The sequence below is a fragment of the Xyrauchen texanus genome, chromosome 14 (assembly GCF_025860055.1).
Source record: "Xyrauchen texanus isolate HMW12.3.18 chromosome 14, RBS_HiC_50CHRs, whole genome shotgun sequence".
NCBI classification, from domain to species: Eukaryota; Metazoa; Chordata; class Actinopteri; order Cypriniformes; family Catostomidae; genus Xyrauchen; species Xyrauchen texanus.
In genome coordinates, this window is record NC_068289.1 from 32,515,839 (window position 1) to 32,542,399 (window position 26,561).

General features: G+C 41.1%; 1 pseudogene; it reads right to left on the reverse strand.

Annotated features, from left to right (window-relative positions):
- The window catches only part of LOC127654614 (protein-lysine methyltransferase METTL21C-like), a 28,806-nt pseudogene continuing 2,245 nt past the window's right edge, over positions 1 to 26,561 (reverse strand).

Below are 26,561 nucleotides of genomic sequence, written 5' to 3' on the forward strand. Positions count from 1 at the left end.
TTAAATTTTTTCAATGAAATGCAGGTCAGACTCGAAATGCACCTATTGAAAATGAAAAATTGTCAGACAATATGTATTATACACTATCAGTACACCTAGTCGTTCTTTATTATAACTATTTTACACAAATAAACTATGAAACAACACAAATGGAAGTATGGAAATGATGCAGTCACCAAAATGTTTTTATCAATGTATCTTATATTTTAGCTTCTTCAAAGAACAATTTGTCTAGTCAGCTGTCAACACACTGGTCATTCTCTCAACCAACTACATAAGGCGCAAACTGGAAGTTTTGAAGGAGATCCATACTCTATGGGTGCTTTTGGCTGCTTTTATTTTACCAACTTGACCTTATATATCTCTTTGACCTGTGCTTCTCTGACTCGTAACATGCATTTATTTTTATTTTCCTCTCATCCTGTAAAGCGACCTTGAGTTTGAAGAAAGGCTCTATATAAAATAAACATTATTATTATTATTATTACTTATCACAAAAAAGCTTTGCAAAAAACATACTTTTACAATACTAATTTCAAGCATTTAAGCACAAGCCTTTAGGTCAAAAGGGGATTTAATATTATGAGAAGCCTAAATTAAATGAAGCATGTCCGAACTTTTGACTGATAATGTACATGACTAAAAGGCTATATCAACTCTCGTAAAGATAACAGGTTAGCTAAAACAAGTGATCATATCTGTTAATGTTGGAAAGCATGTGTGAAAATGATATGTGCCAAACTAACACTTAAGTGTGCTCTGGCCACTGAACTTGACCTTGTTTACCCAGAGTAGGGTGGTGCCTGGCTTGCAAAAGTACTGCATGGTTATCAATAGATCTTCTGGAAAGTTGTGAATATCGACCACGTCTGCACAAAGTCGTAATGGTTGACAGAGCTGGCAAAGTTGAGTTTCACATCCTGACCCTAGGGCAGAGCCGCCACCTGAGGCGTGTACCTGTAGCGGCAACTAGTATTGCGGGTAAGGTTCAAATTCAGGTTGTTCAGCACATCGGGCAGACCTGTGGCCGTGACCCAGGCACCTTGATTTGACATAGGACGGAAAGACAATCATACAATCTACAGGTAAGCGAACATTTCATCAGTGAAAGTAATATAATTAATTATTTCTCAACATAATAAAATCTAAATTTACCCAATTTCCTTTAACGCATGTGCCTGGTCATTTTGTAAATGATTCTTTAATGCATGTTTTCCCAAATTAAAAAACAAAACAAAAAGCTGACATGTGTAATCTTTTATTTGTTTTTTTCTCGCCAATTTGGAATTCTCAATGCGCTCCAAGTCCTCATGGTGGCACACGGAGGACAAATGGCAGCCAGGCGTACAACCAAGATTGAGAACAACACATTATAACGACCACAAGGAGGTTACCCCATGTGACTACCCTCCCTAGCAACAGGCCCAATTTGGTTGCTTAGGAGACCTGGCTGGAGTCACTCAGCACGCCCTGGATTCGAACTTGCGACTCCAGGGGTGGTAGTCAGTGTCAATACTTGCTGAGCTACCCAGGCCCCCTACCTTTTGTAATCTAAAATTAAAATGAAATAAACCACTCTGCCTTTAAACAACTTTACTATTCCTCTTTCTCTTCCAAGCCAACAATCTGGTTCCATAGTAGTATGTTACATCCACATTTCACCATCCAAACAATTCCCAATGGTAAATATCAAGTTCTGTCTTACATTTTTATCTTGTTGAATATTCTATTTTACTTGATAATGCATGAGTTTACGGACATAAAATTAGTTGTTAATGGCATTTCATGTTGACTTTAATATAAACACTTTAAGGCTGACATCAAGATGTCGTAAAAGTCAAAGAACTTTGCGAGAACCAATTCATAAAAACTCACACAGAAGAACTTTTTCACCTGAGTCAACACATCCTACTGAGCAAAAACAATAAAATGCAAATCTCACATCTGACCTCTATCTCACCTCAGGCCAATTTAGGCCTATTCTCGTAAAACTCACAAACATCTGCCCCCCTCTACTCCTCCCCCTTCTGCTCAGAAACAAAGTTTCATATCCTTGAAAACAAATAACGTAATTAGGCATGTTTGGTATCATTTAAAATGTGTCCGTACTACTGGGATAATGGTCTCTTTCCCATGTTGATAAAACGAATGGTAACAAAGTTATAAAGTCTTTGCCAAATGCTGTATAATTCTGGAGGTCTGTCCCCCTCCTTGCCTGTATGTTAATGAGGTATGACCTCAGGACTTCCAAACCTAACCACTCCCAAAATTCCCTTAATTTATAGTTTGGGTATTAAAGGAAATGTGACACATTGTTCATGTGTAATTTTAATAATTGGAATCTGCATTCAGATCTCCCATGCTTTGTAATTGTATGTCGTTTTTTCAACTGCCACATATGTTTCTTTGACTTGTCTTATTTTTATTTATTCTGATCACATGTGAATTTGGCTTTGATTTGATTTTTGTAACTTACATTTGTAATCCTATCTGGCAAATTGTTATTATTTGATTTATTCTGCATTCCTCCAAAATCATTTATATAATTACTGGAGCTTTAATATAGGAGAAACCACCCTGGATATAGCTAGGCAGGAGAAAGCCATTTAAAGTATTTCAGTTAGAATAGTGGAGTTTTAAATGGAGTATTCTACTCCGGAGAACCAGGAAGGACAGCCACCTAGGAGAGCCGAGTAGGAGAGAAGTAGGAGAAACTCTGTTTGAATTACAGATCAAAATGACAATAAATAGAAGAGGATTTAGAGTAATCAATAACCTATAAATGTTATATTAAAAGAATGATCAGAAAGTAGTTAGAGCTCTAATGTAAAGTGCAAATTAATAATGGTTTTGGTTCAGCACTCAGAAAAGACAGAACAATGCAGATACCTTCAAAGGGCAATCTATTCTATTCAAAGGGTTCCACTCCGGACCGATATGATTGTGAGTGTGCCCTTCGGTTTTTTTCCCCCTATTCTTACAAAGTGTTGACCCCGACATGATCTCCAGCGAGCCAGTGGCACTTTTTTCAGCATAACCATCAGTTCCATTTCACAACAGGACATGAGTTTTAAGTTCTCCATTTCTGTCTTCAGCTGATGTGGTAAGTAAATTTTTTTGCCTATTAGAAGTGTTGAGGGAAAGCACAGATGCACCCACTGATCTATATACACTCACCTAAAGGATTATTATGAACACCTGTTCAATTTCTCATTAATGCAATTATCTAATCAACCAATCACATGGCAGTTGCTTCAATGCATTTAGGGGTGTGGTCCTGGTCAAGACAATCTCCTGAACTCCAAACTGAATGTCAGAATGGGAAAGAAAGGTGATTTAAGCAATTTTGAGCGTGGCATGGTTGTTGGTGCCAGACGGGCCGGTCTGAGTATTTCACAATCTGCTCAGTTACTGGATTTTCACGCACAACCATTTCTAGGGTTTACAAAGAATGGTGTGAAAAGGAAAAACATCCAGTATGCGGCAGTCCTGTGGACTAAAATGCCTTGTTGATGCTAGAGGTCAGAGGAGAATGGGCCGACTGATTCAAGCTGAAAGAAGAGCAACTTTGCCTGAAATAAACACTCGTTACAACCGAGGTATGCAGCAAAGCATTTGTGAAGCCACAACACGCACAACCTTGAGGCGGATGGGCTACAACAGCAGAAGACCCCACCGGGTACCACTCATCTCCACTACAAATAGGAAAAAGAGGCTACAATTTGCAAGAGCTCACCAAAATTGGACAGTTGAAGACTGGAAAAATGTTGCCTGGTCTGATGAGTCTCGATTTCTGTTGAGACATTCAGATGGTGGAGTCAGAATTTGGCATAAACAGAATGAGAACATGGATCCATCATGCCTTGTTACCACTGTGCAGGCTGGTGGTGGTGGTGTAATGGTGTGGGGGATGTTTTCTTGGCACACTTTAGGCCCCTTAGTGCCAATTGGGCATCGTTTAAATGCCACGGCCTACCTGAGCATTGTTTCTGGCCATGTCCATCCCTTTATGGCCACCATGTACCCATCCTCTGATGACTACTTCCAGCAGGATAATGCACCATGTCACAAAGCTCGAATAATTTCAAATTGGTTTCTTGAACATGACAATGAGTTCACTGTACTAAAATGGCCCCCACAGTCACCAGATCTCAACCCAATAGAGCATCTTTGGGATGTGGGGAATGGGAGCTCGTGCCCTGGATGTGCATCCCACAAATCTCCATCAACTGCAAGATGCTATCCTATCAATATGGGCCAACATTTCTAAAGAATGCTTTCAGCACCTTGTTGAATCAATGCCACGTAGAATTAAGGCAGTTCTGAAGGCGAAAGGGGGTCAAACACAGTATTAGTATGGTGTTCCTAATAATCCTTTAGGTGAGTGTGTGTGTGTGTGTGTGTGTGTGTGTGTGTGTATATATATATATATATATATATATATATAACTGGATTGCTCATAGAATTCTAAACTGCCAGCAGTAGGTGAAGCTACCGGAAGTTCTCTGGCATCCATCTTACTATTCCCTACCGACAGAGGGGCATCGGCGACCAATGGACGAAAACTCTGAAGATGACCCGATGTGCTGCATTTAACTGCCAAACAACATTCACTAAAGAATGTGGCAAAAGTGCCCACAGGTTGTAATTTATAAAGACTATGTACCTATTAAGCACAAATGAGTCGTTATCCCCATGTAGAGTGGGTATAACAATCATAATCTTTAATAATCAACAGTAAAAATACAACATCAAAGTGTATAAATTACACTTTTTAAAGCAAAAGTATGAAATGGCAACATCTGCAGATTGTTACAGGATGCAACGTTTCTCTGCCTTCATAGTTATAATCACTTAGATCAGTGATTGTTAATAAAAACAACCTTTGTGTTGATAATGTAACTACACCGTACCTCCTCAGAATAAATCCAGAAGAACCAAATATAAAAATGTAGTATAGTATATACACACACTGTTAATATACACATACATACTGTTAATATGCAGTATGTATATATAATACACATGAATTTACCTTTACATAATAAAATTATCCCATGAATTTTCATTCATTTCTGGAATATGTACAGACCAGCTTGTGAGCATTTAATCTTTGGCCAATCAATAAATCTACAGTTCAACAATACTTATCAATTAAATCATAATCAGAAAGAGGTTTATTGACATATGCACACAAGGAAATCATACATATATTTGATCAATAGCAGAAGCATCCAAGTACACACAAATATTGACTATTAAACTGAATACAATAAAAATTAAAAGATAGGTGGGAACAAATCCCTCAGTAAAATCTTTTTCCTATTCCAGTTAATTTTAGCTGATGTTTAACTTAATCTCACAACCCTTTTGTCAAATCATGTTAGTTGTTGTTTATGTATAGATAAACAAACAAACTTTATATTTATTGTGTTCAACTATTGTGTTTAGATTTCCAAAAGACCTGAATGGCTTGTGAAGCTTAGGAGGCAAAACTTCAGGCCATCTGTCTACTCCTGCCTCTGCTCTGATCACTTCACTGCAGAGTGTGTAGATTGGACAGGACAAATAGTCAGGCTTCGCCCAGATGCTGTGCCAACAATTTTCAGTTTCCCTCCACAACTGCAAAAGGTAACAGGCCGACAGAATTACTTAAATGAATAGTTGACAGAAAACTGAAAATTCTGTCAACATTTACTCACACTCATGTGGTTCTAAACTCATATGACTTGTTCATCTTCAGAACACAAATTAAGATATATGATTGATAACTATTCACACTGAAATTAAATCAATACACTGATTATCATCTGATCATCATATAAAGTTATCGTATCACTACAGAACACCTGGGATATATGACTCGAGTCCCATGGAGAACTTTTACAATGTCTTTATGTCCTTTTTGGAGCTTGAAAGATTTGGTCACAGTTGAATTTCATTACATATGGAAAAAACAGTGGAGAATATTCTTCAGATATCTTCATCCGTGTTCTGAAGATGAACAAAAGTCATACAGGTTTGGAATGACCTGAGAGTGAGTAAATGACAGAATTTTCAGTTTTGGATTAACTATTCCTTTAAGTAAGTCATTGTTTACTTAAAGTTACTCCTTTTGGCTTGTAGCACCAGTAATATGCTTTAACAAACATTCTGACAAGCCACCACAAAGTTAACATTTCTATTTCTGGTTGAACTATCTGTTTAAGCTATGAATGCATTGTGTATTTAAAGTGAATTAATTGTATCAACTACTTACCAGAAATGTAGGGGAAGCCAGCTTGGCCTGTTGGCTGCAACTTTAAGAGGGTGGCCTTTGAATGTTGTGTCCTTGGCATCCTGCACGTTCATTTAAATAATGCCTGCTGCAGAGTACAAAAGAGCAAGCTGATAGTCAGGATAAGTTTTAATACTGACAAGAGACAAAACACACATCGTATGATTCAGAAAAAGACCCACAGAAAGGCCCCTACACTAAGAGAAACAGAGACAATGTTTGCCTGCAGTGAAGACTCCCCTCATACCTCAACTCACACTCCTCTTGATGTCCCCAAAACAGATGAGCACATTGAGTTGAGTTATTGCTTTGCCAGCCCAAAGACTCTCACTGGACGGCTGCTTAAAGCAATAAAACAAATTAATAAACACACACACAAAAACAGACAAAACCTTAAAAAAAAAAAAAAACAGAAACCTTCAGAACATCATTAAGACCCTAAAGGAATCTCAAATGTTAACAGAACGGAGCATTCATGCTTGAAAATTGCCCTGATGTTCAACTAGAAATTCTGAAGAGAGATCAATTTAGTCATGCACAATACCACCCAACCCTAAAGTAATTAGCACTTACATTGCAGTTCTACCCAGCTAAGGCCTACAAGTATGTAAGGGAGACATTTAACTTGGGTTTACCTCACCCATCCACAATAAGATGATGGTACAGCAGCATTGGTGGAGATCCCGGATTTAGCGAGGAAATCCTAACTTCACTCAAAGCAAAAGCATCCACTGCACAGGCTAAGGGACAGGAGACGATCTGTGCACTAACGATGGATGAAATGTCCATCATGAAGCATATGGAGTGGGATGGGACAAAAATTTATGGATTTGTGGACATGGGCACAAAAATAACAAATTAAGGTATTCCAATGGCAATAGAGGCACTGGTACTAATGGCTGTATGCATTCATGAGTACTGGAAAGCTCCAGTAGCATATTTTTTAACGCATGGAATGACTGGGTCAGAGAGGGCTACACTGGTAAGACAATGCATTCTAAAACTGTCTGATGTTGGAGTAAGGGTGGTGTCTCTTACATGTGATGGTCCATCAACACACTTTTCCATGCTTCGGGACCTTGGCGCAGACCTGCAGCCCACAAATTTAAACCCCAGTTTCCCAGATCCATCAAACAGTCACCGAAGGGTGCACGCCATCTTGGATGTCTGCCATATGCTGAAGCTGGTACGTAACACCTTGGGGTCCTGTGGCATTATTGTAGATCCCTGTGGAAACAACATAAAATGGGAATACAATAAATCTTTACATGAACTGCAAATGGAGGGCTACATCTAGGCAGCAAAATTAGATCATCTAGACTGGCAAAGTCAAAAAATGAAGGTAAACCTTGCTGCTCAGACCCTCAGCGCCAGTGTGGCAGATGCCTTACGGTTCTGTGACCAACACCTGCAACTCCCCCAGTTTGCTGGATGTGAGCCGACGTGTAAATTCATTGAAACTTTTGATAGGCTTTTTGACATGATGAATTCCAGAAACCCCATGGCCATGAGATTTAAAAGCCCCCTGAGGCAGGCCAATGAGACAACAAACATGGCCTTTCTAACAGAGGCTTATGATTACCTCAATGGATTGAGAGAGCCAGGTATCAATAGGCGATCCCTTGTGACAACAGGCAAGAAAACTGCCTTCCTCGGCTTCCTCGTGGCAATTAAAAGTTTTAAAAACGTATATGACGAGTTAGTGAGACCACAGACATCACAGCTACGGTATCTGTTGACCTACAAATTTATCCAGGACCACCTTGAGCTGTTTTTTGCTGCCATTCGCTCTCCTAATGGATTTAACAACAATCCCACAGCAAGGCAATTTAAGTCAGCTTTTAAAAGAATGCTAGCAAGACATGCCATCAAAGCTAGTGGCAACTGTTCTCCACTGGATAGCACAGTGGTACTGGAGGCAACACCTTCTGGCATGCTGGCATTTCGGCAAAGTGACATTCAGCCTGAAACAGAAGACACAGATAAAAACATCACCGTATGTCTTCCCAGCTTGTCCATGTTCAAAGAGGCTGTGGTGGGGTACATAGCAGGCTTTGTTGTTAAATCTACTATGCGGAAAATTCAGTGCACTGCCTGTTTATCAGCACTCCGTGTCAAGAGCTCTTCCCAAGACGAACTTGGACACACACTGATTGACATGAAGTCCCGAGGTGGACTAATCAGACCATCAGACAGTGTCCTGAAAGTCTGCAAGATAGCTGAGAGACGTATTCATCAGCACACACTCACAAGGCCCATCTCTGAATTACACAACAAATTTAAATCCAGGGTCTCCACAAAGGTTCTGGAACTCCATGGTGGTTCTGCATTCAATGAACTTGAGGCACACATGTTCAACCTAGAACCAAACAATAATCATATCTTCATGCTCATAAAGTGGATTGCAGAAAGCTACACTAACATCAGGCTCCACTTCATTGCCAAAGAAACGTGTGCTGCATCACACTCCAAATGGCTTAGGAAAACTCTGGGAAAGCTTGTACTGCAAAAAAATCTCTTCATTGAAGCCAAACATCTGTCTCCTCATACAGCTTTTCTTCCTGTTGCAAACCAATTCCAGTTTTATTTAACATTTAGTGGGATGTTTATTGAAATCCATGGTGGCGGCTCATTTTAGCTTATCGCGGCCGACACAGCGGCCTGCTCGGTTCTCCCGATGGCCAGTCCACTCTGATCGGCCCCAAAGTGTGTCGGTCCACCGGCAATATGCCCGGTATGCCAGATTACTAGTCCAGCCCTGCTCCTCGTCAATTCCAATTGATCACTTTAGAAATTATATTCAACTTGACCAAAAAAGCTAACTTGGTGAGTTATACGGTTATTCATTGTGGTTATTTCCCTAAGTAAACGTTAGCTGCATAGCTAATATTTATTTAGCCTAAGAAAATAACCACAATGCACGTTCAATGTAAACAAAAGCTACAAAGCATAATTATGTATTCAGAATACAAACTTCAAAGCCTGCAAAAAATATGTTTGAAAATGTCTACTGATATCTTACCTCAGTTTCTTAAACTTGTTTCTATTGAGGTAACACGTGCGCAGCTGGACTAATGCTGCTGCAATAAACAGTAACATAACACACTCACACTTAGAATAAGTAGGGGGGAAAACTGAGAATCCAAATAAATAATTAATCACATATTTAGGAAGATTGCGTTGTGATGCAGTGTATGCAGACTTGAAAAAATGTTTTTAATTTGACTGGATAGGTCAAAATTACTTACCAAAACAGACGATTTCCCATTGAGACCCATAGGAATACCAAATGTTAGGGAATACCAAGATGGCGGCGCAGTAGCTTCACTGTTGTGACGTCATGAGCAATCCAGTTATATATATAGATCAGTGGATGCACCCCATATAGACACATTTTGTAGAACAGGTTGGAATACACCCTGTCAGACCAGAGACTGAAAAAATCCAGTGGGGATAAGATATTAGATAAAACCACACGTGTATTAGGGAAATGATAGCGGCAGGATACGAGAAAATAAATCTCTTGCTCTGCAAATTTATGATCACTTTGTTCGCCCAAGCAATGTAAGATCAGATTTAAACTGGAGATTTTATTCTGGTATTCAAGGGAGGATTGCAACTGGAACTTTAATTCTAAAATCAATGAACACTATGGAATGACATTCCGGACATTATTCAAAAGGAATTGCAAATTGTATTTGCAATTGCGTTTTCAATTTGTGGACGCATAAAATGTGACATAATCCAAACGCAATTGCAAATCGCGCATTACCGTTTGCATTTTCGTTTAAGCGAACGCACAGTGACTGCCAGATTTCAAATGGAAAAGCAAAGTCCGTTTGCAACTGTGTTTCCCATATCTTACGAGTTTTGGCCCTGTCATATTTAAATAGCAATTTCAATTACCACGTCTGCTTTTTCACTTTCTCAGCGTCGCGTATGTAGCCAGCCAAAACTCAAATGGAATACTAATTCCATTAGTATTTCCATTTCGATGCCTTACACAGAAACCTGTCAATCAGGGTCAAGGGTGGGATTATGCTATGGGGCGTGTTTGTCTTGAGAAGTGACATCACTCACAGTCTATCAGGATCAATAATTAGCACTGCACTTTATTCATCTATAATCTCACACTGGACTGTCAACATATTCTCCTCAATATACTACTTCATAGATATATATATATATATTTCATATACTCCTACTTATTGTATTGTATATTGTGTGTATTGTTTACTGTACATTGTATATAATTATTGTGTTGTGTAAGTATGTGTACATTTGATTTGTAAATTGTGTTGTGTAAGTATGTTGTTTACTGTAATTGGTATATGTCTCGTCACTGTCATGACTGCTATGTTGCTCGGAACTGCACACAAGAATTTCACCTAGTGTTGCACTTGTGTACATGGTAGTGTGACAATAAAGTGATTTGATTTGATTTGATTTGATAAACCGGCGTCTGTTCAGGGCATCACCTCTTGACCGTCGACTGTGAGTGACATCACTTCCCAAGACAAACACGCCCCATAGCATAATCCCACCCTTGACCCTGATTGACAGGTTTCTGTGTAAGGCATCGGAAATGGAAATACTAAGGGAATTAGTATTCCATTTGAGTATTAGAAAATCAGTTATTTTGAATTCTTATGAAGGGTGAGGGTCGAAATCCCTTGTCTCTTCAGATATATCAATACATATATATATCCTTTTATATCAATATCTATCTATATTCTGTTGCTTAACTTCTTTAATAAAGTGATGAATTAACTATATGCATGATCACATAATCAATTCTATTTTCTTATGCATAACTGAAATATACTTTGAATCATATGTGTGTTGGAATGTTAACTAGTGTCTTTTAAGGAACATTCCAGAGTCTCTCTCTCTGTCCTGCCCGTAGTCTGAAGGTCCTTTGGGGATAAGCTTAGCTGTGATGAGAGGGGACAGGGAGAATGTTAAACATATGTTCTGTGTTTGATCGTTACTTTTCTATGATTAAGTATATGGTATAAAGTCCTATGCAATACTACCTGAATAGTAGAAGTGTGATTTTCTCTTATTATTTCTTTAGGGAAGAAAGGTATGTTATGTCTACCCCTCTCCTCTGCCTGAGGAGTGAAAATTTTATCTCTCTTGTTTTGGCTTAAATGACCTGATAATGTGTGCTCTGGCTCTCCTGTGCCCAGAGAAGAACTGTTGTTCGTCAGTGTTTTGTGTGTGCGTTTGACCTTCTACCCAGGTTCTGAACCCAGGAAGGCACACCAGGCCGACTCGAAGACGCCCGCGATCATCTGCGAGGTCACTTCCGATGTAAATCTCGGGCTCTGACGACAAGTGCGCTGATTAATGTTTATAGGCCGCATAGCTCTCTATATGTTGTGACTTTATGTTCTTTTAGCCAATCAGGAGTAAAATAATGGAATGTACGTCCTTGCAAATGGTATAATTGATGTAAGATTTTGTGTAAGGTACGAGTTAGCTTTCGATCTCCTCGTGAGACTTTGCCGCTGGCTCTACCAATTTCACTGCAAACTATTCTTCAGTAAATTTTGATTCTTTAATTGAATTTCTCGACTCCTGGTTTTCTTTCTCCATATCTGGTCCGGGACATAACTGTTATACCCCTAACAGTTTGGTGGAGGATGCGGGCAATCACTCCGTGGTGACATTTCTGGCAAATCAGCAAACAAGGTAGGAAGCTTTTATTAATTGTTAGGGCTGTCTGACTGGAAGAGATTTTGAAGGGGAGTGGGAGAGCTTCACTCCGACGAGGCGTGTGAAGAGAAGTCGCTGAGAGAGCTGTTTAAGGGGCAAAAGCAAACAGCGCAAGTGAAACGTGCTCTGTGAGGGGGCCCAGGTGGGCATGGGTGTAGCACCACCCCGGCAGAGTGCATCCCTGGACGGGAGGTCCAGTGGCACCGTAAACCTGCTCAATCTTTTCCACCTCAGATAGGGGTACCCCGAGCTTAGTGAATCAGGCAGTTAGGGATTCAGATATTAGTTATAAAATAAATAAAATAGGGATTGTTCTGCCAGGGATGCATCAGGAGTGGTCCCAAGTAAGTAAATAAATTGTGACCCTAATTGGTATGGATCAGTATATGTGACCAGGATGTTTGTGAAGAATACTTTGTGGTGAAATTGGTAGAAATCCAGTATTGTTGCTGCTATAGTTAATTTATCCACGTAAAATATTTGCTGCTAAAATCTTTTCGGTAGTGATTTTCAACTGTGACCAAGAAAAATGTCTGATAAAGGGAATTTTCTGAGTAGTTCTGACCAAAACGAGCAGGGCACACGCTGTAAACAGCTCTGCTCTGACGAGCTCAAATCAAAGAAATGTGCACAACTCATTAAGAAAATGGTCAGTCAGGGGTTTGATTCTGATTGGAACATCATGCAGCAGATTGACTGGCTGCAGAACGAAAAAGACGCTGATAGGGCCAAATATCTATCCGTGTTTGCCTGTTCATGGATTTGTAAACTGGATGGTATACCGTTAAACCATGAAAAGGCAATTCCAAATGTGATGGACGGATGGTCTAGTTTGATTGCCCAGCGTGATAGAGTGGCAAAAATTATTGGGCAGGAGGTCGGCTGTGATCTGTGTAGTTTGAGTGAGGGTTTCGAGGCTGTTTGTGAAAAGGCAGAAAAAATGCTGTAAAAAAAATTCACAGTGCCCTTAGAGTATGAGTCAAAGGAGAAGGGTAGAACATTTAAACATGTGTTTTTGTGTTCACCATCTGGTCCGGTACCTCTAATGGCCAGAGATTTAATGTGTGAATTAAATTTGACCCTTACTTCCTTTGGCAGTAAATATGTTGTTCTAAATTTGAACCGCAGTGGGCTTATGAATGGTGTGTGAAAACTGAGACTGTGAAATTTGATAAGACTTTCTGGGAAAAAGTGTGTGTGCTCTCAGCTTGCCTGACAGAAAAACAAATGCAGTTCTACTTTGATAGCAGGGAACACTGAGACACTTTATCAGTGATCAAGGCCAAAGAGCATTCAGTCTCAGTCACCATTCACTTTCATTGAAAAAAAAAAAAACACAATGAAAATGAATGTGGTCTGCTGTGAGCAGATGTGGGCCCCTGTGTGAGAGAATGCATTAAAGCAACAGATTGGGCTAAATAAGTGCAGGCGTGAAACACAGCAAAAGTATAGGAGCATTTATGTCAAAATGTGGTCTGAGGTGATCAGTCTCTAGCAATCTTCTTAACATTTCAAAGCTAGTGCTTGGCTGCAATGAAACCATTCGCTTATCTCAGAGTGGCCCCCACCATGAGCAGAAATGTGCAGTGGCAGAATCTGTTAGTCTAGCTGAGACGCGCTTTGAGTGGAAGTTTATAATTTCCAAATTTCCTGATGTATGGGCAAAAGATAAATATGATTGTGGTTTAGCACAGATTCAGCCACTGAGCATCCCAGGTCCTTTGCATGAAGTCAAAAGACAATATCCTTTGAAAAATGAAGCTCAACAGGGGGCTGACACTGTTGTAGATGAATTATGCAAACGGGGGATTGTGATTCCCTGTTCATCTCCCACTAACTCCCCCATGTGGCCTGTCAAAAAGCCGGATGGGAGCTGGCGTTTGACCATTGATTACACTTCTCTGAATTCAGTGTCTGAGAAAATGCACCCTCTGGTGGCCAACCCCGCAACTATCCTACACGAGATAGGATCTGAACATTGTCTTTTTACTGCTTTAGACATTTCTAATGGTTTTTGGACTTGTCCCCTAGCCAAGGAGGACCAAGGCAGATTTGCTTTCACCAGCAGGGGTCGCCAATGGACATGGAGTCATTTGCCACAAGGTTTCTGCAACTCACCCACACTGTTTCATCAGGTACTAGCATCCTTCATCGATCCGGTAAGAAAACAGCTTGAATATGACGGATCTGTCGTCCTACAATATGTGGATGACATTTTAATTGCTAGTCCAACCAAGTTCAAACATTTGACTGCTGTACAGACTGTTTTGAATGCCCTCCAAAACGGGGGATTCAAAGTGAACTTGAAGAAAGCACAGCTAGCACTGCCTGAAGTGACTTATTTGGGGCAAATTGTGGGTGTGCACGGCAGACGCATCACTCCTGAACGAGTTAAAGCTATCATTGAACTTCCAAAACCAAACACGGTTACTGGTCTAAGGCAAGTAATGGGTCTTTTGAATTATTGCCACCAGTATGTTTCTGAATACACTGAACTTTCTAAACCACTCACAGAGGCGCTGAAAGGAGGAAAACCTGGATCGGAGCTGATCGACTGGACTGAGGAGATGGAGGAGGCGTTTGTGAGTATCAAAGAAACTCTTGCTTCCTCCCCAGCATTACGTCATGCCGATGCCAGCAGGCCGTTCCATCTATGGACATGGGTGGGAACTCGATCCTATTCAGCGGCCCTGGGTCAAAGGGTTCCAGGAAGAAACTCCTATGGGATGGTAGGATATTATTCTGCCCCTATTCCTGTTTCAATGGCAGGACAGCATCCGTGCCTGTTGATATGCGACTGTGCAGAGTGGGCTGTAAAGATTACCGAGGACATTGTGACTCATCAGAAGGTGATACTGCACACTAGACACCAGATTCTGAAACTGTTAACAAACACTCGTTTAGGCTCTATCTCTAATCAAAGACGAGCTAAATGGGAGGCCACTCTCTTGAGTAAAAATGTGGATATAAATATTGACATTGAAACGGCTATCAACCCTGCCTCCTTACTTCCAGAAGAAGGAACTGCACACAACTGTGCCCGACTGATCGAGACGGACAGCCAGAGCCCTCTTCAATCTGAACCACTTTCTGATGCCATGAAGTTGTTCGTGGATGGTTCCAGCTTTCATGAACAGGGAAAACGCTTCACTGGCTGGGCTGTTGTAAATGAACATGGTGAAACTGTTGACTGTGGTTCTCTTTCAGGAGGAGGGGCTCAAGTGGCCGAGCTGGTCGCATTGACATGAGCATTGCAGTATGGCCAATGTTTACACTGACAGCCGTTATGCATATGGTGCTGTTCATGACTTCGGCCCTGTGTGGAGACGCAGAGGATTTCTAACCACTGCCGGTCTGCCGATCTCTCATCAACAGCAGGTAAAAGAACTTATGAATGCCTGTGATCTTCCTGCAACAGGAGCAGTTATCAAAGTCACTGGACATGCAACGGACAATTCTCCTGAGGCCACAGGAAACCGAGCTGCTGACACAGCTGCCAGAGAGGCTGCAACACGGACTGAGACTTGCGTGAGTGTTATGGCTCTTGCTCCTCAGGAGAGTGAGACCCCCAGAGACATTTTTAAACTCTATGATGAGGATGACCCTGAAGAGATAGAACAATGGACAAAATTAGGAGCTCAGAAAAATGCAGAAGGACTGTGGAAATTTCATGAGCGTTTTGTTTGTCCTGTTTCTGCTAGAACTGAACTAATGTCTTTGTATCATGGTTTGGCACATGCAGGTCCTGAAAAACTACATGCAATGATTTCCAAAACCTGGTGGTGGCCACGACTGAGGGCTTCTTGCAATGATTTTTGTAAGAGATGTCTAGTATGCCTTAAGGTTAATTCTTCTTCTAAGCTGAAAATTCCCTTAGGACATGCCCCTCGACCTCAAGGGCCGTGGACACACCTCCAAATTGATTTCATAGGTCCACTGCCCCTAGTGGAGGTTTTACATACATTCTAATGATTGTTGATCTGTTTTCCAGATGGGTTGAGGCATTTCCACTGAGAAACTGCACACGCAGATGCAACCGCCAAGATTATGTTGAATGAGGTTTTCCCAAGATGGGGTTTGCCCTTACAAATTGATTCAGATCAGGGTACACATTTTACTGGGAAGGTGATGAAAAAATGTCATGAAATTGATGGGGGTGAGGCAACACTTTCACATTCCATTTAGGCCCCAATCTAGCGGATCTATTGAACGCACTAATCATACGCTTAAAACTTCATTGAGAAAGAGATTGTTGGAGTGGGGGAAAGGGTGGCATGCGGCTGTCCCAGCGATTTTGTTAAGCATGAGAGCCAGCCCTAACAAGACTACACAGCTCAGCCCTTTTGAGGTAATGACAGGTCGCTACATGCGGCTGCCCTGGGATGCAACATGAGGGACCATCCGGGCCTTTGAAAGACGCTTTACAAAATTATCTGAAAGCTTTGGATGACAGTCTGCGAGACACACGGGTTAGTGTTAGCACACGACAAGCAGATCGAGATAATGTTGAGCAAAAAGACATGCCTGCTTTGCCTGAAATAGGTGACAATGTAATGTTACAGCGGGAGATAGTTTCCCCCTTAGGTCCGAAATTTGATGGGCCTTATCAGGTGGTATTGACCACTAACACCTCTGTTCTACTGGACAGGGGGGTTTTGGGTACAGTATGGAGACATTGGTCACACGTGAAACCACTTGAAAAGTGTAACAACTTACTACCTCGGGATCATTAAATGTCTGTCGTGTATGTTAAAATTCTAGAATTCTAGAACCAATGTTTTATCATTACAGATGGCTGAATCCGACGACATACTGAAGCTGCTAATTCTTCAAGAAGAAGTGCGTAGTGAGAGACGACTGAAAGTGAAACGAGCTTTCATCCGATTGGTACTTCCGCCTCGTTGGTATTTTTAATTCTGATCGCTTTATCATTTTTGATGTGAATTCAAATTTCAATTTGGACAGGGAGATTCCATGCGTTTTCAACTCATTGGGATTGCGAGGAGATCGATAACCGTCCATCATGGGTACAATACCCATGTCTAAATTCAACTGAGGGTCTAAATTTAATTCCGACTATGTACCAAAAGGTAAATGATCGTTGTTATCGTCTGGACGGAAATGAGACAGTGACCTATTGGCTTGGTCACTCCCCAAATTATCCCGATACTACCCTCATTATGCAAAAAGGTTGGTGGATGGGGAGTGGGTGTCCTCTGTCTGTGTGTGTGGATGTGTGATCGTTTCTGTTTTTCTTATGTATGCAGGTCTGCTTGCAGTAAATTGAACCCTTCCGAGGAGGAGTACCGACTGAGAAAACTGACGAGACGCTTGAAAGAGAAACTTAAGAAGGATAACATCCAGGCCCTGTTGTGAGTGGAAGGTGGTAGAGCCTTTGCGTGGGGACTGGGAATTTTTAGTATCCAGCATGTCCGCAATGAGGCAAAGAGACAAGTGTGACCAGTCAGGGAAGCATGCGTTACCACTCCACCTTCCTTAGTGACCTCACTTGGTAGACCAGACGTGGCGGTATTGGACCCCACATTGGTCTAAAACGGGGGACTGAAGGGTGAGGGTCGAAATCCCTTGTCTCTTCAGATATATCAATACATATATATATCCTTTTATATCAATATCTATCTATATTCTGTTGCTTAACTTTAATAAAGTGATGAATTAACTATATGCATGATCACATAATCAATTCTATTTTCTTATGCATAACTGAAATATACTTTGAATCATATGTGTGTTGGAATGTTAACTAGTGTCTTTTAAGGAACATTCCAGAGTCTCTCTCTCTGTCCTGCCCGTAGTCTGAAGGTCCTTTGGGGATAAGCTTAGCTGTGATGAGAGGGGGCAGGGAGAATGTTAAACATATGTTCTGTGATCGTTACTTTTCTATGATTAAGTATATGGTTTAAAGTCCTATGCAATACTACCTGAATAGTAGAAGTGTGATTTTCTCTTATTATTTCTTTAGGGAAGAAAGGTATGTTATTTCTACCCCTCTCCTCTGCCTGAGGAGTGAAAATTTTATCTCTCTTGTTTTGGCTTAAATGACCTGATAATGTGTGCTCTGGCTCTCCTGTGCCCAGAGAAGAACTGTTGTTCGTCAGTGTTTTGTGTGTACGTTTGACCTTCTACCCAGGTTCTGAACCCAGGAAGGCACACCAGGCCGACTCGAAGACGCCCGCGATCATCTGCGAGGTCACTTCCGATGTAAATCTCGGGCTCTGACGACAAATGCACTGATTAATGTTGATAGGCCGCATAGCTCTCTATATGTTGTGACTATGTTCTTTTAGCCAATCAGGAGTAAAATAATGGAATGTACGTCCTTGCAAATGGTATAATTGATGTAAGATTTTGTGTAAGGTACGAGTTAGCTTTCGATCTCCTCGTGAGACTTTGCCGCTGGCTCTACCAATTTCACTGCAAACTATTCTTCAGTAAATTTTGATTCTTTAATTGAATTTCTCGACTCCTGGTTTTCTTTCTCCATATCTGGTCCGGGACATAACTGTTATACGCCTAACACTTATAATAAAGGTGGCTTAAATTTCATTGATTTTGATTCTCTTAACAATACCTTAAAAATTAATTGGCTTAAACGTTTCCTTCACAATCAAACTTCTATTTGGAGTATAATCCCAAGATATATTTTTTTCTCAATTAGGAGGTATACATTTTCTTTTAATGTGCAATTATTCAATTAGTAAACTTCCTGTCAAACTTTCCAATTATCATCAGCAGATGCTTATGGCTTGGAAACTTATTTACAAGCATAATTTCTCGCCACACAATTTTTTAATTTGGAACAACTGTAATATTCTTCATAAGAGGAAATCTTTATTTCTTGAAAAATGGTTCAATAATGGGGTGATATTAGTAAACCAGCAATTTGATAGTGAAGGTAATTTATTTAATTATTCCGATTTTGTTTCAGGATACCAATTCTCAGTATCTAGTAAAGAATTTAATATAGTTTTCAAGGCCATCTCTTTGGAAATCTGTATGCTGTTTAGAAACAATAATAGTGCTACAGTGACTTCTGTTTCTCCCCCTAGCCCTGAATCTACTGTGGTTGGTTCTATTTGTTTTTCAATACATAAATCCAATTATAAAATTAGGTCATTATTTTTGGACCCTGTTACTTCAATTCCTTCCTCCATTTCTTATTGGAATAACCTTTTTGATGATATTAAATGGTCATATGTTTGGTCACATCCTCAGAAATTCTTTCTAACTAATAAAGTTAAAGAAATATCCTATAAAATTATTCATAGATTTTATCCAGTTAAATACTTTTTTAAAGAAATTTAGAAATGATATTGATACTTCCTGATCTTTTTGTGAAGCCTCCTCTGAAACTGTTGATCATTTGTTTTGGGAATGCCGTTTTACTCGGTCTTTCTGGAACAATATTGATGCTCTGATTGTCCAAAATGTTTTTATGTAACTTTTCTTTATCATATAGACACATTCTTATTGGATTTTATGTTAAAGACAAGAATCTAATTAATGCATGTTTTTGTATAAACCTTCTTTTATATATTGGAAAGTTTCATATCCATAAATGTAAATATATGAAAAGTAAACCCCACTTTAGCTTTTTCAAAGAAGAATTGAAGATGTATTTAAATACAATTTCAACTTCTGTTAACAAGAAAGCAATGAAAACATCCAGAATTAGTGCCATGTTTAATATTCTCTCTTAATGTTTTTTTCTTTTGTGCCCTCTTCTTCTTTTTTTTTCTTTCTTCTCTTACTCTCTTTTCTTTTTAGACTATTGTTGAATATATTAAAATTTCTTTCACATTTCCTCCCTTAATGTATTCTGAACCATAATTTCTCTTTTGTTTTGAAAGATTGTTTATATTTCTTGTATGTATCTTCTTGTTCTGTTTGTTAATATTGCAATAAAAAAAAAAAAAAATAGTATTCCATTTGAGTTTTGGCTGGCTACATACGCGACGCTGAGAACGTGAAAAAGCAGACGTGGTAATTGAAATTGCTATTTAAATATGACAGGGCCAAAACTCGTAAGACATGGGAAACACAGTTGCAAACGGACTTTGCTTTTCCATTTGAAATCTGGCAGTCACTGTGCGTTCGCTTAAACGAAAATGCAAACGGTAATGCACGATTTGCAATTGCGTTTGTATTATGTCACATTTTATGCGGCCACAAATTGAAAACGCAATTGCAAATACAATTTGCAATTCCTTTTGAATAATGTCTGGAATATCATTCCATAGAACACCACCACTATTGTTTACTTTGCTGCAACAACCTTGCAAGATTTCAAAAGAATGAGCGGGTAGCAACTGTAAACAACTAAAAAGAAGTGATTGAGATATAAACATTGCAAGTTGATGTGTTTATATATGAAAAGCAAGACTGGGCAAAACAGGGTGCTGTGATAATTATAATTTTTTTTTTTATTACTTTGTAACAACAGAAATATTACTAATTTATAAATCACTAAAGAGTACGACAACCTATTTTTAAATTTGCTACTGTGCAAAACACTTATCATAGAACACATGTGACGATAAATGTTTGTGGTACTGCATGTACACATAGGCTAATGCAGTTTATTTCTGAAAACACTTGACTGTTTCTGCTGTAAGTGTTACAAGAAACACTTAAGATTAGAGGTTGTAAATGCTTCAGGCATTCCAGACTTCATCTTGTATAAAATTGAAATAACGGTAATCATGTTTCTCTTGAAATCGTTCATCAGTTTCAAACTGTATGTGTTACTATGTCAGATATCTCTGATATGGCACTCTATGCTATTTACCATATAGCTGCAGTTAACCCATACAGAGTACAAAACGACTCGGTTACTAACGTAACCTCGGTTCCCTGAGAGGAGGGATACGAGAAATATTGAAGTCTTTATGTAAAACGCATTGCAGCTGCACAGCAGACAGTAATGAGCGAGGCAGCTCGGTCATTGGCTGTGCTGCGGCAACTGCTCGAACCAATGACGGGGCGACTCTGGTCGCGCGCCTCGCGTTCGCGTGCTCAGAGCCCGCCGAAATTAGCATAGCCAGGCTATATAATGGGCACCCCGTCATACAAGTTCCTTTAGGTTCAATCGACTGAAGCGAACTGACCAAGCACAAGCACGGCAGCTTACGCAATACTCGTTCCCTCCTCTCTGGGAACCGAGGTTACGTTAGTAACCGAGTCGTTCCCTATCGAGAGGTCTCTCCTATTGCGTAAGTAGCTTACGCTATGGGAACACCATGTAAAACGCCGTGCGTGCTGACTTCGCTCTATAAAGCCAGAGGCAGATGCCTGAGCCTTAAAGCAAAGTGATTATTCCACGAGCCGGCCAACGGCGAGCTACATAATGGGATAGTATAAGCGCCCTTCCAAGGTTGTCCATGGTGGGGCGCTCATAGTACAAACACAAGCACATATCTTATGTACTGAGTTTTCTATGTACTGATATGCATAAAAAAATCCTCTAAGTCGGTCAGAGACGGACCTTATAAGGGAGGAGATAATGCTCAGCATATACATACTCCAGTCCATTCTACAGTCAGGCTGATAGAATGTTGGAATGCAATGAGGGGACCTGTAGGTTATAAAACCTGATAAATGTCGAAGCGAGGCCCAGCCCGCGCCGCACAAATATCTTCAATGGGTATCCCACTCGACCAAGCCCACGAGGAGGCCATGCTCCTCGTAGAGTGAGCTCTGACGCCTAAGGGGCATTGAAGGCCCTTGGCTTCATAAGCTAGCGCTATAGCATCCACTATCCAGCGCGATATTCTTTGCTTTGAGACTGCGAGACCTTTAGTGCGGCCGCCAAAGCATACGAATAATTGTTCCGTCTGTCTGAACAGGGCAGAACATTCCAAATATACTCTGAGCGCCCTGACCGGGCAGAGTAAATTAGCGTCGCTTTCGTCTGCTGGGAACGATAGCGCTGCAAGAGATATCACCTGTGCTCTGAAGGGTGTGGAGAGCACTTTAGGAATATACCCGTGCTTTGGCCTAAGGACAACTCTGCAGTCGTTAGGTCCAAATTCCAGGCAAGCAGCGCTTGATGACAGCGCGTGCAGGTCGCCTCCAGCAGCTCTTGCAAAAAGGCGAGTACACTTGGTATCTCGCACGATTTGGGGTTCAAGCTCTTGGTATCACAACAGTCACTGAACACTTTCCACTTTTGGGCATATAAGCGCCTCGTAGAGGGTGCTCGCGCCTCAGTGATGGTTCTCAAAACTCCACTGGGGAGGTTCTCGGGAACCCGTTGAGGGGCCATGCATGGAGGGCCCACAGATCGGGGCGGGGATGAAGAATCATCCCGTTGGCCTGCCTGAGGAGGTCTAGCCTCAACGGAATCGGCCATGGGACAGATTGCATCATCTGCATCAGTTCTGGAAACCACGTTTGGTTGTTCCAGAGTGGGGCTACCAGGAGCACTGCACATCTCACTTCCCTGATCCGACTGATGACCTGAGGTAGCATCGTGATCGGGGGAAAAGCATACAAGGGGCGGCCAGGCCAGACTTGGGCGAAGCGTCCGTGCTCTTTGAGAAGAAAAGGGGCATTGCTCATTTTCCCTGGAGGCTGAAGAGGTCGACCTCTGCCTCGCCAAAGTTTTGCCATAACCACTGAACCGTCAGGGGTGGAGAGACCATTCTCCTGGGAGAACCTTGTCTCTGGACAGCATGTCTGCTCCCTGGTTCAGGGCGCCTGGCACATGCGCTGCTCTCAGCGAGCGCAGGTGGTGTTGTGACCATAAGATGAGCTCCTGGCCATAGAGTGCAGGGAGCTCGACCTGAGTCCACCCTGGCGATTTATATACTGAAACTACCATCATGTTGTCCGTTCGGACCAGGACGTGTTCGTTTTGCAGGTACGGAAGCAGGGCTCTGAGAGCCAAGGCGACCGCTTTCATTTCCAGACAGTTTATATGTAGGCGCTTTTCTGGGTTTGACCAAAAGCCGGATACAGGCCTGCCCTCGTAAAGGGCCCCCCATCCTATTTTGGAGGCATCTGTCGTGATCATTTTTCTCCGCGTATTTACGCCCAGACTCACGCCGGTTTAATACCAGTTGACGGCTTTCCAGGGCGTCAGGGCTTTTATACAGCCGTGATTCGCTCTGATCAAAAAGTGGCCCGAGCGCCACGCGTGAGTGGGGACACGGCTCTTGAGCCAGCACTGGAGAGGACGCATGTGCAACAATCCTAGCTGGAGTACCGCTGATGCCGAGGCCATGAGACCGAGCATTCTTTGAAATTGTTTGACGGGGGCGTGAGCGCCCCTTCAGAATGATGTTGCAAGGCGTCAAATAGAGAGCGCGCGCGAGTCTAGCACTATTCCCAGAAAAGAGATATTCTGGCTGGGGGATAGCACGCTCTTTGCAAAATTGATTCTCAGACCCAGGCATTCTAGATGGCTGATAATCCAAGATCTGTGCGTCGTTAACTGACCCTCTGATTGTGCTATGATTAGCCAATCGTCAAGGTAATTCAGTATTCGCACTCCCCACTGTCTCAGGGGGGAAAGTGCCGCGTCCATACATTTCGTGAATGTACGGGGGGCCAATGATAGGCCGAATGGTAGTACTGTGTACTGGTATGACTGTCCCTCGAAAGCGAATCTCAGAAAAGGCCTGTGATGAGGCGCTATCGGAATGTGAAAGTAAGCGTCTTTCAAATCCACTGATAGAAACCAATCCCTGGGGCCAACTTGCGCGATGATATGTTTGGTTGTTAACATTCTGAACGAGCGAATCATTAAAGCTTTGTTCAGATGTCTGAGATCTAGGATGGGGCGGAGGCCACTGTCCTTTTTCGGGACGAGAAAATGGCGGCTGTAAAAACACCACACTTGCAAAGTAGCTTAGTAAAAAGGATATAGTGATGCGCGCCGGATGGCGTAGCAGAAGGCTTCGAGGAGGTCTTCGCTGAAGGAGATTAAATCTAAAGGAACTCGTATGAGGGGGTGCCCATTATATAGCCTGGCTATGCTAATTTCGGCGGGCTCTGGGCTCTCCATGCCCATTGGTTGCGCGTTCAGAGTCGCCCCGTCATTGGTTCGAGCAGTTGCCGCAGCACAGCCAATGACCGAGCTGCCTCGCTCATTACTGTCTGGTAAAATGCTGCAATGCGTTTTACATAAAGACTTCAATATTTCTCGAGAAACGGAGTTTTCCCATAGCGTAAGCTACTTACGCAATAGGAGAGACCTCTCGATAGGGAACTCCATGTCACTACCAGTAATTTTACACAATTAGCATTAACCTTCAGTAACTTTTAAGAAGACTGAAGAACTTCATTAGGCCTTTCAAATTTAAGAACACTCTTTGTGCCTTGCATCACCTCTGACTCTGCCCAGCCCCCTTTCTATATTCAAATAGATTTGCATGAGAATACACCTAGTGACATCTTAATGCAAGAAAATTGCATTCAATTTCATATTGTAATCGCAAAAGCTCTGCTGCTTGAGCAGAAATTTGACCCATGTAAATATGTACCTGAAGTCAAATCTGATCAGGGGAACCATTCTACATTGTAGACAATGAAAAATGTGTGTAAAATGCTAAACATCAAGCAGAAATTTCACAACAACGACAGACCTCATAGATGAACGTGTAAATACGTGTAAATACCACCCTTAAAAAATGCTAAGCATACGACACATCACCAAAAGAGGTGAAATGATTATTTGACTATAGATCTGTGTTGAGGGCAATAAAAATAAAAAATTAAAGCTCAAAGTTCCCCAGCAGAACTGGAGCCTATATTGCCTATATAACAGCAGACTGCAGACTCAACTGCAAAAACAGCTTAAGGTGATACACACTTCAAACTGCACTAAAATATCAGCAGTAATTCAGATCTCACCAAAGATGCTCAGTCTAATTTGAACTCTGAAATTAAATTTGCATTAGACATTGTAATGGTACATGTTTTTGTATAGCAAAATGCTTATTCCACCTGATGACACAAACCATACAGTATGAGACTAAAGCTGTCTGTAACAGTTTGGCTTTGACCATCAGAGGAAAATAAAGTACCACATGTCTAAATGCAAATTAATTAAAGGTTCAACATGAACTGTTTTGTCTCTCTGTGGTTGTTCACATTTCCTGTAGCAAAATCGTGAGGGACAGATGCCAAAATGTTTCTGATCCCCCTGCTTCAAGCCAGGACAACAAGTTATCCATGCTGGATATGGGTGCGAAAGCAAATCTAAAGGGGCCATTCACAGCTCACAACACTACACAAACAAAAATAGCTATATGGCCTCCCGGTTTAGCACTGGAACTAAAATTGTGCAACACCAATTGCTCTAGAATAGGTTCCACCCATCTCCTAAACGTACAGAGCACACACTTTAATCACTACACATCATGGAACAAAATAATAGCCTAGATTCCAAAATTACTAATCTACTGAAGATCTGGCCTGCCTCTCACATACACATAGTGCCTCTAACACATTGGACAGTCACTATTTACAACTTCCCAAGAAATTATTTGAAATAATGTAATGCACATGGGACATGCGCACGACTACAGTCACACATTGATGATTTCATTACAAACTGCAAGCAAACTTACCACCCAAATTTCAAACATTACCACCTACATATAAATCGAACCAATTGATTGTTGTTGGCATGGTTGTGAACCAGAAAGCCCCTGGTTTTCATCTTATCGCTAATAACAATGCAAACGTAATAAGTAGTGGATGATATGTTGTGCAGACATTTCTATCAATCCGCTACACATTTTGAAAATAGACATGTATCATCGATTGTGACTTACATTTGGATAATTTTGTATTAGCACTGTTATTATTATATATGTCTGTAACTGTGATTCAACAATCATAGAATTATTATTATAACTATATGCTTAATGATGCATGTCACTTGTTGAAGATACTAGTTATACTGACTTTGTGGTATATTGGTGATAAATGTTCTGATTGCCTTGAACTCTGTGCCACCTTTCCTTTAATTAATTCAGATCATGTATATCTAAATGCCACTACCACAAATCACAATGGTAGTACAAAAAAATCAGATTAATTAGACCCCATTGCATTTTCAAAGACACACTTGAGACCTGGAGTGCCACTCGCACTGGTTGACATGATTTCATTGTCTTTTCATCATATATAGCTTTATTACACAACCTTATCTCATTTCAGTACAACAATAAGTTCTTCAGAGTTTCAGTCATTTAAGATGCTGTTCAGGTGTTTATGCATTACCAGTGAGAACTCCTTCACCTAATTGAGGTCTGCCCAGAATACCACCATTGGAGGTGGCATAAAATTCTTCTAAAAGTCAGATCAGATCAAGCAGGTGTTTCTCCATGATGGAATTACATATCCACTGAACAAGCCACAAAAGCCTTGATGGACTCAATGAACTGAACACATGCGCTAACCTCAACCAGATATAGTGTTGCTACTTCAAATGCCTCATCAGTTCCTTACAGACATCGACAGGTGTGGCACTGGCTCTTAGCCTGTCGCAACTGAACACACTTCAGCAACTGAGATTAAAATTAAGACACAG